Below are 15,973 nucleotides of genomic sequence, written 5' to 3' on the forward strand. Positions count from 1 at the left end.
TTGAGAACAAATATCTACCATTCTGAATCCTCAGCATAATTTATCATAGCTTTTAATAAGCTACTATAAATATGTAAGAGGAAAATGAATTTTAAAAACATGAAGAAGCAGATGTGAAACACTGGCAGGCTGACTTTTTAAAGATTGACCCACTGATTTGCAATTTTTATTAAAATGAATTTCACCTATAAATAGAGATAATTTGTAATCCAATTGTGATTTGTTTGGATAACAGTTGAATTTTTACATTAAAAAACTGCAAAGCTTCAACTAAGGGACAAATAAAACATTCAGACTTGAGCTTACACTTTAAAAATTCTACCAACATTAACAAAGAAACAATGACATCATAGTAATTGACATTAGTACCATGGTCCAAAATACATCTTCCATTACTTTTCAATTGCTGCTGCTGCATGCAGAGGCTTCTAGTGGGAGTTAGCATAGAGTTTGTTCTTGATGAAGACAACACTAGACAGATGTTGCCTGATGTCTGGGTAATGCTGAATGTGACAAAACCAGCGAGACACATTAAGATATTTCTCCTTTTTTGAACTGTCAGGTCAACTATGAATCGGTGGAGCCCGTAGTTCAGAAGGATATCTGCCAAGGTAAAGCTACATCCTGCGAGGTAGACTTTATCTTCGAGACAGGAATTAAGATCCTTCAGCCGGCTGTGGGTATCTTCTTTCCTGGAGTGTCCATCTACTCCAGTGATCCTGTACTCTAACCACTGCTGAACGACTGCCTTTTCTTCTGCGGTGCTCCCCAGCAAGTGCTCTTTATTGGCTTGCTTGACTAGATGGGTTGCGATGGTAGCCAATCCCATTAGACTTGGGCCATTGTTTGTTTGTAGAACTGGAACCTGTCGCTCACCCTGAGTGCTGTACTTATTCCCCGGCCTCAGCCCCAAAGACTTCTCCAGCAGCTTCAGCTCCGTGGCCACCGCCATCTTCTGGCCCAGCTCCCGATGGAGTAACCCATTCTTATCTATAGCCACGTGACTTGGTACCTTTTCTCAGTACATTTTCATCTTGCTTCCTCTGTGTCTGGCTCACAACTCCTGACCCCACCCTTCCTCTTCCCAGAGTTCTCCTAGTCTGGCTTTCCTGCCTAACTTCTTGCCCAGCTACTGGCCTGTCAGCTTTTTATTAGCAAGTGAGAGTAATACACATTCATAATGTAGAAAAGGATTATTCCACATTTCCCCATTTCTGTCTAATCAAAAAGGAAGGTTTTTAACTTTAACATAGTAAAATTACATAAAACAGTTATCAAGCAAGAATTACAGTTATAATATCTAGGCTATTTGTATTTGGTAACATTAAAATTCCTATTTTTGTGAGTCTAAAGTTTTGTGTCTAATTTACTTTCTATTATAAATAAAGAAAACTATAATTATAACTATTCAGTCTTCAATTCCATCGAAGACCCGAGAAGGATATAATATCTGAGTGAATAGGAAGTGCATCCCAAAACTCTAGAAATGACAGAAACATCTGACTGCCTTGGCAGTTACCCAAAGTTTCTCTGTAACTTTTGGGCATCCAACTTTGGCTTGTAGGCCTAGAACATCTGACAGACTTTTTTCAAAAGCAGGAAATCTTGAGGGGCTGTCCTACACTGTCTTGGCAAAGTTAAGCAGTGTCTGTGTCCTGGTTGTCCAGATTGGGCAACATACTTATTGTCAACAGTTGCGGCAAGGGCAGTTTCTTTGCCCACATGACTAGCTTTTGCCATAAAGCAAACTCCACATGGAGTTTCTTCAATGCCCATCATTCTCTTTGAAGTAATTGGTGCTGCCAGGAGCAGAGGGTCTCACTGTTGAAAAAAGTCCGTTTTTAAAATATTTTAAGGATTAGATGGAGGAGTGGGTGGGTACCAGGGAGGAGAACCAATAAAGGAAGGGAAGGAAAGAGGTAGGTAAGCTGATTAGTAGTGATGTTGGCAGAACCAAGAAAAAAAAATATTTTAAGAGCTGGGTGCATGCCTTTAATCCTAACACTTGGGAGGCAGAGGTAGGTGGATCTCTATGAGTTCAAGGCCAGCCTGGGCTACAGAGTGAGTTCCAGGAAAGGCACAAAGCTACACAAAAAAACTCTGTCTCAAAAAAACAAAAAAATAAAATATTTTAAATGCCATATTCTGTAGGTCTTTGAAGTGTTTGAAGATTGCTTATCTGAAATATATCTCTATATGATCTTGAAAACATACCTAACATGACTATAAATTTGCTATTATAGATGACTATTAATCTGGACTTCTTAATTATATATTATATTTTTAAATGAGCTGCATAAACATAATACCCTAAACAAGAGTAGAAATATATAAGTATAACAAAATTAACTTTAAATTTTTATCAAGAAACCAAAAATCCATACTAGTGTAAAATATATAAGATTAATAGTTGTTTTTTTGGGGTTAAAGTAGATTCAATAATCTACCCCTTTTTCCCCCATTGTTTCTATATCATATCCCCTTTTGTTTTAAAAAGAGATTGACTAGGACCAATAACAATTTGTAACCAACCTCCTTTAAGTCAAAACAAACATTTATAACCAATATTTTGGGAATGTGGGTGTAGTACTCTAGGCTACTTCCTGTTGATTGGGGGTGCTAATAATCTTTGGGGGTTCCTGAGAAAATTTAGGATTATGGTCAAGCCCTGACTGGAGTAGTCTGTGAGGCTGGCTCATCTCAGCCAGCAGCCTTGAAGCTGTTCTGGATGCAGAACTCAGAGAAAACTGCAATAGAGGTGCTCTGAAACGCTGGATCATCTGGGCCATTCATTTTTATTGGTGTCTGGTCCCCTTGTTCTGAAAATAAATAAACTTTTTGTTTGTTTGTTTGTTTTGTTTTTCAAGACGGTTTCTCTGTGTAACAGCCCTAGCTGTCCTGGAAGTCGCTCTATAGACCAGGCTGGCCTCGAACTCATGGAGATCCACCTGGCTCTGCCTCCCGAGTGCTGGGATTAAAGGCGTGCGCCACCACCGCCCAGCAATATATAAACTTTTAAAGGTAACATATATATCTGTATTAATATAAATATAAACTGTATTGTACACAAGCCAGCCAAAGATAATTTTTTGTTTTATGTTTAAGCAGCTAAAATATACATCACGTGTCTTGTAGTTACTTTAGGTTTATTTTTCCATGTCTGTAGTCAGGATTTTCATGGGTCTTCCTTAATCAAACCTGATCTTTCCGAATCTGGAATTAATCCATAGACGCTCACCTTCTGTGGAAACAAAAGCAGAACCTCCTTTCCAAAGCAACACATCCCCAGACTCAAATTTTGAAATCAAGATATTTTTTAAATATATGGGTTGGTTTAACCTAGCAGTCCCCGAGCTCGTTAACGGTCAAAAAATCCAAAGGAAACACAACAACATACATAATCTGAACTCTCTACTTTCCATCCTCATGTGGCTCATTATCTTTATATTCTTTACTCCCCTTGTTAAGGACTTTATTATTTTAAATCTATAATTTAAGGCTGTATATTTTCTCTTTTCTCTCTCAAGCCTAAGCCTGTCTTTTAAATACTCTGTGACCTGTTTAGAGGCTTTTCTGTCTGAGTCTGTTTTTTACTGTTTATTTTTTTTAATATTTTTATTTTATAATTAACTTAATTTCACATATCAGCCACGGATTCCCCCGTCCGAGCCCCAGGTGGAGCTCCGGGAGTCCAATCGGTGAGAAAGAGGAGGGATTGTATGAGCAAGAGATATTGAGACCAAGATTGGAAAAAGCACAGGGACAAATAGCCTAACTAACTAATGGAAACACATGAACTATGAACCAATGGCTGAGGAGCCCCCATGGAACTGGACCAAGGCCCTCTAGATAAGTGAGACAGTTGATTAGCTTGAACTGTTTGGGAGGCCCCCAAGCAGTGGAGCTGGGACCTGTCCTTGGTGCATGAGCTGGCTTTTTGGCACCTAGGGCCTATGCTGGGACACTTTGCTCAGCCTTGGTGTAGGGAGGAGGGGACTGGACCTGCCTCGGCTGAGTTTACTGTGTTTCTTAACCCTTTTTGTCTGTATGAGCAAAAGCTAAATCCACTTCGCAGCGCTACACCACTTAGAGACGCCTCTGTGTACCTCCGTGAGAATCCACCATGCTATAGCTCAAGCCCGCATGCCGTGGCATCTCTGTACTGTGGACCACATGAGACACAACTAGGAAACTGGTTTTGGCTCTGTGTGTTTGAGGACCCTTTTTTTTTAAAGCTTTCTCAGGCCTTATATGACAAGCATGTTGGAGTGCCGTATGTAATCAGACGTTTCTCTCCCACCCACCAGTTCCTGAATAACCAGTCAGAGGCTTAATATTAATTATAAATGCACGGTTGTTAGGTCAAGCTTATTACTAACTAGCTCTTACACTTAAATTAACTGATAGTTCTTATGTGTGTTTAGCCACGTGGCTTTGTACCTTTTCTCAGTATGACATTCTCATCTTGCTTCCTCTGCATCTAGCTCCTGACTCCTGACTCCATATATTTAACTGAACTTACAGGCCTGCTGAACAGGAGGGAAATCATACCTGGACTATAAACCTAGGCAGCTACCTGTGGCTGGAGAGGTCGTAGACCTATGAGAAGAACCTACTGCCAAGACTTTCCTGACCAGTGTAATTCCTAATTACACTCCAAACACTTACCTTTACATCCACAGATGAGTATAAATCTCACCCCTCAAAACAAAACCCAGCTTTTTGCAGCAGGAGGTCATTACAGAAAGCCACAGCTAGTCAAAATCCAGAGAACAGCTGATCATGAGGTGCCCAACCATAATTGAGAATCTTGCATTTGAGGCTCAGGAAATATCTCTGAAGAGGGAACAGAAAGATTGTGAGAGCCAGAAGACCAGGAAGTCTGCTGTGAGACTGTGACTGTGACGGGGAAGCTACACCCATGAAATCTCAACCACACGGATGACTAACCAAGACCTGAACAACAGCTGATAGCCCAGTGTGATGGGAGCCATCTCCTGGGATACAACCCCTAAAGAACTCTAAGCAATTACAGCTGCAGTGAATGGGAGAATTAGTGTTCCCACGGATAATTCCCCCTGATTGGTTACCCAGCACCAAGTGGTGAGCCTTAGAAACATGAGCAGGCGACACTGAACAGCAGTGGTTAAAGAAGAGGAGGCCCCTGTGAATTTGGGACAGAGTGGGGGGTTGCACGGGGGTGGGGAGGAATGATGTAATTATACTTTAAATTTTAAAAAGTAAAGATAATCTTTAAGAATTATTTATTCGCCGGGTGGTGGTGACGCACGCCTTTAATCCCAGCACTCGGGAGGCAGAGCCAGGAGGATCTCTGTGAGTTCGAGGCCAGCCTGAGCTACAGAATGCGTTCCAGGAAAGGCGCAAAGCTACACAGAGAAACCCTGTCTCGAAAAACAAAACAAACAAAAAAAGAATTATTTACTCATTTATTTTTGGAGACAAGGTTTCTCTGTGTAATACTGACTCTCCTGGAGCTCACTCTGTTAGACCAGGCTGGTCTTGAACTCACAGAGATCCGCCTGCCTTTGCCTCTCGAGCACTGGGATTAAAGATGCGTGCCACCACTGCCCTGCTTTTTTAAAAATCTTAATTAAAAAAATATTAAAACCCTGGGAAGGCAGCCTGGTAAAAAACCAAAAAAAAAAAAAAAAATTTTTTTTTATTCAGTATGGAAGTCAAAAGGGATCAAACATTCTTAGTGCTGTAAGTGCTGCTGACCAGAGCTTTGAAGACTGAAGGCTGCAGGCAGGAGGCATGCATAATTAGGCAGTCTTGGTCAAACTGTTGCCTGGCTGAACATTGTCTCAGTTCTAGTATTTGGAGGCTCTAGGGTGAGTCTTACCACCTGCGGGGGCAGTTTGGTTCTTCCTGTGAGGTGGTTCCTTTTGTTTAGGGGCCAGCCTCACCATAGAGTCATGTGTAAAGATCACTCACTGTCCCTGGCAGGTTTGAGGCAGTGGGCCCTCCAGGTGCCATTTCAGGAGTCTAGAAAACAATGTTCTGAAAGCTGGCTCTGATAACCTGTTGATTATAGTGTTGGAAAATCTTTAAAATACTTTGGTGCTAGTGTCCTGGGCCTTGCAGAAGAGGGAGGATTACCTTCTCTAGCTGTGTGTCCCTTTAGTGATTAGCTCCTCTACATGTAGAGTGTCGCAGAAGTCCAACTCAGTTTAAGACAGGAAGAAAGCAGTGGTGCCAGGCTTTATCCTGCCTTAGTCTACCCTGCTTCTGCTTGGCTCTGCAGAGTCAACTGAGTTGGTGGGACTTAGCAAAAAGGAGCACCCACGTTCTTATGGAATGGTAGTAATCCATTCCAGCTCCAACTCCAGCTTTTGTCTCTACATCACCTGAGAGTCATCAACATCCTTGTCTAATCAGGCCACATCTAGCCGGTCCAACATCTTCTATTGTTATTTTTCCAGTTCCTTTAGACATCTCTCTCAAAGTTTCAACTGAAAGTTGAGCCAACTAAGGAAAGGGAGGAAATTTAATGATCTTTGTAAGTGTCTTAGTGTTATTTTCCTGTAGTAAGATACCACAACCAAAAGCATACTGGGGATGAAAGGGTTCATTTGGTTTACATATCCACTTCATCTTTGGAGGAAGTCAGGGCAAGAATCACAGGCCAGGAACATGGAGGCAGAAGTTGACTCAGAGGCCATGGAGGGGTGCTGCTTACAGGCTTGCGCCTAAAGGCTTCCTCAGCCTGCTTACTTACAGAACCCAGGACCACCAGCCCAGGGATGTCCCCATCTATCCACATGGGTTAGGCCCTCCCCAATCAATCACTAATTAAGAAAATGCCCTACAGCATCCACATAAAAAGCCAAGTTCATACTGGACAGTGGTGGAGCACACTCTGGGAGGCAGAGGCAGGTGGATCTCTTGAGTTTGAGGCCAGCCTGGTCTACAGAGTGTGTTCCAGCACAGCTAGGGATACACAAAGAAACCTGTTTCTTAAAAAAGAAAGAGAAAGAAATGAAGGAAGAATGCCCTACAGCTGGATCTTAACGGAGGCGGCATTTTCTCAGTTGAGATTTCCTTCTTTCGGGTAACTCTAGCTTGTGTCAAGTTGACATAAAACTAGCCAGCACAGTAAGAAAACTATATAAAGGACAGGAGTCTACTGGACTTAAAGACAAGGAACTCAAACAAGGACTTGAATGTAGCCAGGATTTTGTTTCAACAATTCCTATTTATTCTTTACATGTTACATTCATTCTCAGACCAGTCTTCCCTTTAGTGATGAAAGTATGGTTTCTAGAAAGTCAAATTTTCCTATTTTTGTTACTCAGGAGAAACTAGACCTCTTCCTTTAGAGTCTGATTGTATTTTTTATTTTAAATTATTATATATATATATATATACATACATACATACATATATACATATGTATGTATGTATATATACTTCCTAAGAGTGTGGTTCTTTTTTTCTTAAATAATATTTTATTTTATATGCACTGATATGAAGGTGTCAGGTCTCCTGGAAATGGAGTTATAGACAGTTGTGAGCTGCCATGTGGTTGCTGGGAATTGAACCCAAGTCCTCTGGAAGAGCATCCAGTGCTCTTAATAATTGATCCATCTCTCCAGCCCTAGACCTCTTCCCTTAGCAATAGGAGAGAAGAGTCTTTTTCAGCTGGCATAATGGAGTAACTTGACTGTGTCTCCTGGATAACTAGAAATTATAAAAGTGGACATGCTGGGCAGCTATTTCCAGGCAGCCCATGACTAAAAGTCTTTTTGGGGTTTTGTTTTGAGACAGTGTCACCTATCCTGGTGGCTCACAACGGGAGGATATGCTGAAGAGATGGAGGAGGCAGGAGGATCAAAAGATAGTTCTCATACTAGAGCCCAGGCTTGCCTGAAACTTACCACGTAGCTGAAGATCACACCAAACTCCCAGCAATCCCCCTGCCTCAGGCTTCTCAATGCTGGAATTGCAAATAGGAGACTGGCTGAGGCAACCATTTTTAAGAGAAGGGAAACAGGCTGTGAACCCCACAATCACCCAGCTTCCTGTGCTGTCAGAAGGTTGGTGTCAGAGCAAAACACAGTGGCTCTAAGCTGAGACCATTGTTAAGGCACAGCTCAAACAGCTGGAATCTGTTGGGTGGGTGGGCTACCAGAGAAGAGGGAGCTGTTGAGTGATACAGCCCTAGAAATCCACAAGCCCATATCATATAGATCGAGCTGAGCTGTACTATGCTCAAACTGAGACCACCTGGCGTGTGATAGAGCCTGCCTAGCCTTGTGTGAGGCTGGGGGTTTGATCTACAGCAGTGCAAGAAGAAAAAGAGGGAGGGGCCAGATATGGTGGTGGATGCTTTAGTCTCAGCAGGGGGCCAGAAACAGGCAGATCTCTGTGAGTTTGAGACAGGCCTGGTCTACATGCGGAGTTCTAGGACAGCCAGGAGCATGTAAAGAGACCCTGTTTCAAAAAACCAAAGAAGAAAAAGAGAAAAGAAAAAAAAAGGGTGAAAGGGAGGAAGGGGGATGGAAGGAAGGAAGGAAGGAAGGGGGAAGGAAGGAAGGAAGAAAAGCTGTCTGTCCTTGGCAGCTAACAGTATGTCCTTTTTGGAGGATCTATTCTAGACCTGCCTTGTTCAGATGCAGCCAAACATCAAGCCGCTGATAATATTGTCAGAGAAAACACTAGCGAGATTAAATCCTGCCAAGTTAGGACTTGAAAAACTCTTGGAACTTTCTGAAGATAAGAACGGGGAGGGAGCAGCTCATTTGGTAGTGTGTGTCTAGAATGCATGAGGTCCTGGGTTCTACCCCTTGTACTGCATAAGCCAGGCATGACCTGGACCCTGACTCTTGGGACCTGGACCCTAGCACTTGGCAGGAGGATCAGGAACTCGAGGTTATCCTGAGCTACATAGAGAGTTTAAAGCCAGCTAAAGACACAAACAAAACACAAAAGAACTAACCCTGAGAGTCGGGTAGACAGCTCAGTCAGTAAAGTGCTTGCTGCACAAGTCTGGAGCCACAGCATCCACATAAAAGCCAAGTTCATGCCGGAGGGTAGTGGCGCACGCCTTTAATCCCAGCACTCAGCGGGCAGAGGCAGGCAGAATCTCTTGAGCTTGAGGCCAGCCTGGTATATAGACTGAGTTCCAGGACAGCCAGGACTACACAGAGAAACCCTGTCTTGAAAATAACAATAACAAAAAAAACCCCAACAACAAACAAATGAACAAAAAAACCAAGTTCAGGAGCTAGAGATGACTCAGTGGTTCAGAGCCCTTGTTGCTATTGCAGAGGACCCAGGATCTAGTTCCCAGAGCTCACATGGTGATTCACATAACTCCACTTCCACGGGATCCAATGCCCTCTTCTGTGCTCTGCAGGCACCAGGCATGTACACGGCGCACAGACACAAATGCAGGCTAACTGGAAAGCTGCTGAAACAAGAATGTGAATCATTTTTCAAAGACTGGAACAGAATCTCGAGTCTTTGCATTATTCGCACTTCCAGTGTTCAATAAAAAAAAAATCACTAGCTAAGGGGTCTGGGAAAGATGGCTCAGTATTAAAAGCTCGTGTTGCTTTTCCAGAAGACCTGAGTACAATTCTCAGCACCCACAATGAGCAGCTCGAAGCCTGCCTGTAACTCCAGCTCCAAGGAATCTGATACCCACTTCTGAGCTCTGCAGTCACCTGTGCTGGCATGCGCATACCCACACAGAGACACACACATAGACACAAAATTTAAAAGCAATAGAAGAAATCTTTAAGAAGTAACTAGCTATTTTTTTTATTTTTTGTTCTAGCTTTTGGTGACCCAAGCAGTGTCACAGAATGGGTCTTTTTATTTTATTTTATTTTTTTATTTTTTGTTCTAGCTTCTGGGTGACTAGCTATTTAAACAAAATATAATCTTTAAAAAAATAGAGGGCTGTGAGTTGTGGTGTGCATGCCTTTAATTTCAGCACTCAGGAGGCAGAGGTAGATTTTGTTTGAGTCCAGCCTGCATAGTGAATTCTATGGCAGCCAGAACTACACAGTAAGATCCTGTCTCCCAAAAAAGATATATATATATATATATATATATATATATCGGGCTGTGAGGTTATGACGATGTTTATGCTTACTGCTTTTGCACAGAACTGGAGGAGGCTCAGTCCCCAGCTCCTAAATTAGGCAGCTCAGAACCACCTGTAACTCCAGCTCCAAGGGAATCTGATGCTCTCTTCTTATTTTATTTTTTTTCTATTATCAGCTTGATACAGTACAAATTCTTATCCTATAGTGAAATGTTTCACTGAAGCTTGCCCAGTGATTGAGTAAAACCAAAACTTATTATAAGCCACAGTCATCCTAGGGTCCCCCCTGCTATGTAGCCTCCCTGGATCTGTGGGTTGCAGTCTGATTGTTCTTTGCTTTATGTCTAGAATCCATTTATGAGAGTACATACCATGTTTGTCCTTCTGGGTTTGTGATACCCTCTTCTGAGGGCACGTGTACACACATGCACATGCACCCCACATATACACATAATTGGAAAGTATTTAAAAATACTTTTTAAAGAAAATTGATTAGGGGCTAGAAAGATAGTTCAGCAGTTAAGAGCACTGGCTGTCCATCCAGAGGCCCCGGGTTTGATTCCAGCACCCACGTGATGGCTTGCAATTATCTGTGATAGGATCTGATGCCCTCTTCTGGTGTACAGACATGCATGCAGACAAATACACCCATATACATAAAATACATAAATAAAAATTGATAACCTTAGCATAGTGACATACACCTTTAATCCCAGCATTTGGGAAGTGGAGGAAGGGGGATCACGAGGAAATAGCCAACCTTGGCTACATAGTGAATTAAAGGCCTGCCAGGGCTACAAGAGACCCTATCTCAAAAAAGCATATAGTAAGCCAGTGCCTTGGTTAGGTTTTCTATTGCTGCCAGGAAACACCATGACCAAAAAACAAGTTGGGAGAAAAGGATTTATTTGGCTTACACTTCCATATTGATGTTCATTATTGAAGGAAGTTGGGGCAGGAACTCAAATTGGTCATGATCCTGGAAGCAGGAGCTGATGCAGAAGCTGTGGAGTGGTGCTGCTTACTGGCTTATTCCCCCTGGCTTGCTCCCTGCTTTTTTTGTTTTTGTTTTTGTTTTTAAAGATAGGGTTTCTCTTGGAAACCTGTAGGTTTGTGTAGCTTTGGAGCCTGTCCTGGAACTCGCTTTGTAGACCAGGCTGACCTCGAACTCACAGAGATCCGCCTGCCTCTGCCTCCCAAGTGCTGGGATTAAAGGTTTATACCACCATTGCCCAGCTTCCCTTGCTTTCTTATAGAACCCAAGGCCAGCAGCCCAGGGATGGCACCACCCACCATGGGCTGGGCCCACCCCCATTGATTACTAATTGAGAAAATGCTTTACAGCTAGATCTCATGGAGGCATTTCCTCAACTGAGGCTTATGGTGATTTTATTTGTGCTGAAATGTGATCTTATTTGTATGTTAATAAATAAAAGTACCTGGGGGTCAGAGCTAATAGCAAGCCATTTAGCAGAAGTCTGGCAGTGGTAGCACACACCCTTAATCCCAATCACATGACAGGCAGATCTCTATGTGTTCAAGGATACAGCCAGCATGGCGACACATGCCTTTAATTTCAATACCAACCATAGAGACCTGGAGGTCTGTATAGACAGGCAGTGACAAGGAGGTCATGTGGTTGGGTTTACAACCAATGAGAAGGCAGAACAGAAAGTAAATAAAAATACAGACACACAGGAAGTAGGTCTCTTTCTCAGGGGAAGGACGGCAGTGGCAGTGGGTGGTAAGAAGGCGGTCTTGGTCTCAGCTCTTAGCTACTGCTCTCTGACCCCTGGGGCTTTTAACTCTGCATTTGGCTCTGTGTTTCTTATTTAATAAAACCATTCAGAATTACATCTTTTCCTCTTGGATGACTCTAGCTTGTGTCAACACAAAACCAGCCAGTATGACCAGGTATGGTGGGCTTTATCAATCAGAACTTAGGAGGCAGCAGCAGGAGAATCTCTCTAAGTTTGGGGTCATTCTGATCTCATAGCAAGACATTTTGCTGTATATAAGCAAAAAAGTAATTTGGAGACAAACTCACATAGCCCAGGCTGTCACTGAATTCCCTATGTAGCTGAATCCTGATCTTTCTACCTACATTCCTAAGGGCTGGGTTTACAGATGGTACCACCATGCTAGTTTACACAGTGCTAGAGATTCAACCCTATGTCCTAGGGTCATGTTTATTAGTCAGGGTTCTCTAGAGAAACAGATAGGATGAGGGAAATGTATACATATAATTTAATATACATTTAATACATTAATAAATATATTAAATCAGTTTACATTTTAAAAATGTAACAACAGTTGGCTCACGCCTGAAAGGCTGAGAACACAGGAATTGCTTGGTCCTTGAGGCTGGGTCCCTCCACAGTTGGAGCTGCCCCACTGTGGCTCTCTCACACTAGAGAGGCTGACAACCTGTTAGCTGGTTGGTCAAGGCTGGGTGTCTCAGCAGTTCCAATCTGGCATGGAAAACCTGAAAGGTTCCTGTAGAGCCATTGGTCAATGATGGAAGCCTGGAAGGGCTAGTTCTGACATCAGCAAAGGAATCAGCAGCGACAGCAGGATAAACCAATGCGGCAGCAAGAGGGAAAGCCCAGTGGGCAAAAAGAGAATGACTGCCATGCCCTTAAAAAAAGATCTGTTACTCCCAACAGCCCACCCTTGGAGTACGTCTTCCCACATCAGTTAATGCTGTCAGGACAGTTCTTCAGTTCTAATTTGTGATGAGTTGATATTAAAACCAACTATCACTGGATGCTGCCAAACCCTCCACTACATCCCTGGCCTTTTAAACCATCTCAAATCTTCAAGTGATCTCTAGGTTGTTTACAGTCCTTGATACATTGTAAATAATTACTACATTGTATTGTTTAGGGGACAATAACAAAAGTAGGTAGCATACACAGTAAAGACTTTTTTTAAATAGTGGGGTGAATCCACTGGATATGGAACAGGTAGTATATTGAAGTCCAGCTGGATTGCATGTGGGGTGGAAGAAAACATATCTTTACCAAGGTCTAAAACACTGAAGTAAATGGATGAGAGAAAAATCTAATTTGGACCATATGAAGTTTCAGGTGGTCATTGCTGTCCAGTCATTACAGAGCAAAATGACAGCCTGGATATCCCAATAATTAATATTGCATTAATAAATTGATTACACCATTGATTAAATGATAAATTGTGAAGTTAATATACCATATGATTCAACTAAAAAATAAATAATATTTCTTATATAGGTTAAGTGATCTGAAATGCTTGGGACTAAAAATGGTTTAGATTTCAGATTTTTTTTTTTGGTTTTTCGAGACAGGGTTTCTCTGTGTAGCTTTGCGCCTTTCCTGGGACTCACTTGGTAGCCCAGGCTGGCCTCGAACTCACAGAGATCCGCCTGGCTCTGCCTCCCGAGTGCTGGGATTAAAGGCGTGTGCCACCACCGCCCGGCGATTTCAGATTTTTTTGTGTCCTGGAATATTTCCACATGTATCAGCCAGTTGTTGTGGAGGTGGGACCAACCTGAATTTGACTGTCACATGAAGGTCACGTGTGGCATTTTCTACATCTTGTTCCTTGGGCAGCTGGATGGCATCTGCCCCTGACCTTGCCTTTCTTCTCCCTGTGTCTCTTTTGGATTTCCCACCTGGTTATCACTTGTCTTGACATAGGCCAGAACAACTTTTTTATTCAGTGGTAGCAACATATATTCACAGCATACAGAAAGACCATCACACAGCATCATATGTTATTTTTTTTTTCCAGAAACCTTTCTTCAAAACTGAGGCATGATGGCACGTCTGTATTCTCAGCCCTTGCACGGTAGAAGCAGATGGGTCAGTTCAAGGTCATCCTCAGCTAAGTATGGAGTTTGAGGCCACACTGAACTACAGAGACACTGTCTTGAAAAACCAAAGCCAACGCTGAGTGTGGTGATACATACCCTTGATACAAGCACTTGGAGGAGGCAGGCAGATCTCAGTTCAAGGCCAGCCTAGTGTACATACTGAGTTGCAGGGCAGCCAACGATATATAACGAAACTGTTCTTTTTTTTTTTAATGTGTCTTAAAAAGATTCATTTATTATGTATACAATGTTCTGTTTGCATGTATGTCTGCACACCAGAAGAGGGCATCAGATCTCATTATAGATGGTTGTGAGCCACCATATGGCTGTTGGGAATTGAACTCGGGACCTCTAGGAAGAGTAGTCAGTGCTCTTAACCTCTGAGCCATCTCTCCAGCCCACAAAACTGTTTCAAAAACAGCAAAGAAACTCAGCCAAAGTCAGCAGCAGCAACAACAAAATCCCCTTCAAAAGTTTTTTTTTCAGTGACTAATCATACATAATGAGTTTTACTATAGCATTTTCAAACCTGTGTTTTAATCATACCCGATATTCCTTTTCCTGTTCCTAACTAGTTTCTCTTTCTTCTCTCCGGCATTGTATTTGTGTGATGCAGAGCTTTGGGTTTTTTGTTTTGTTTTGTTTTGTTTTTCCTGTCCTGGAACTCAATTTGTAGACCAGGCTGGCCTCAAACTCACAGAGATCTGCCTGCTTGCCTCCTGAGTGCTAGGATTAAAGGTATGTGCCACCACATCTTGTTGCGATGAAGTGTGTTAATTAGGTGATCTCTCTCTCTCTTTCTCTCTTATGTTGCTCCAACTGGCCTCAAACTATCCTTCCTCATCCTCCCAAATAGCTGAGGTTCAGGTGTATTACTGTACCCAGTTCAAATTTTTAGACTTTTGGACTTTTTTTGGGGGGGGCAGGGTTTCTCTGTGTAGCTTTGGAGCCTGTCCTGGAACTCGCTCTGTAGACCAGGCTGGACTCAAACTCACTCACAGAGATCCACCTGCCTCTGTCTCCCAAGTGCTGGGATTAAAGGCATGCATCACCAACGCCTGGCTTGAACTGGGTTAGTTTTCTTGAGATAGGGTCTCCCTATGTAAAAGCTTAACTGCAACTCCCTATGTGGACCAGGCTGGCCTCAAACTCAAGAGACCCATCTTCCTCTGCCTCCTGAATGCTGGGATTAAAGGCATCTGCCACCATGCCTGGCTTGGACATTACCAAAGCTTAATGACATTAGCAGCTACCCTATTAAAAGGCAAGAAAAGCAACTTGCTGCGTGCTTTATAAATAATCTCATTTGAGTGAGAGCATAGATAAATAATCTCATCTAACAGCCTTTCACTGTGTCCTTTATTCTAGGGTACAAATGGAACCACCTATAATTTTAAGTGAAATTCATATTTAGATTTAATTCACTTTGATAATGGGGGGTATGGAGGTAGTAGAAATAGACCTGAGAGGAAATAAATGATAGCCAAGATGAAAGCCAGAAATAATGAATTCACTACTCTTTGGTGGGAATGATTTTAGAGGTTAAGAACACCTGTAAGCCAGCACTTGGGAAGTGAGGCAGAAGGCTGCCTTGTATCCAGAGTGAGTTGGAGGCCAGTTGGGGCAACATGAAACCTTTCTCAAAAACAAAACATTCAAAACAAAAAAACAAAACTAACCAACCAAACAAACAAACAAAAAGCCAAAAGGGGAAAAAATATATAAATTGCAAAAACATTTGCGTTTACCACCTGCAACTTTTCTAAATGTAACCAATTTAACAGTCTTAACACTACCCCCAAGGTGGTATAATGGACACAATGGCGCCTTTAGCCTCAACTTGGTGGCCTGTAAGAGCAGCCAGGGCTCTTAACCAGGGAGCCATTTCTCCATACCCCTAAACTTTTTAAGACAAAAATTTAAAAGTTCCAAAAAGTAGCGTTTTCAAACTTGCATGCTTCTAGGCGGGCAGTGGTGGCGCACACCTTTAATCCCAGCACTCGGGTGGCAGAGGCAGGCGGATCTCTGTGAGTTCAAGGCCAGCC

At 42.5% G+C, this 15,973-nt stretch overlaps 1 pseudogene; it reads right to left on the reverse strand.

Annotated features, from left to right (window-relative positions):
* Positions 1–306: 306 nt before the first annotated feature.
* On the reverse strand, positions 307–952 carry LOC131909564 (eukaryotic translation elongation factor 1 epsilon-1-like; annotated as a pseudogene).
* Positions 953–15,973: the final 15,021 nt, after the last annotated feature.

This window comes from Peromyscus eremicus, chromosome 4, assembly GCF_949786415.1.
Source record: "Peromyscus eremicus chromosome 4, PerEre_H2_v1, whole genome shotgun sequence".
In the NCBI taxonomy this organism is placed as follows: domain Eukaryota; kingdom Metazoa; phylum Chordata; class Mammalia; order Rodentia; family Cricetidae; genus Peromyscus; species Peromyscus eremicus.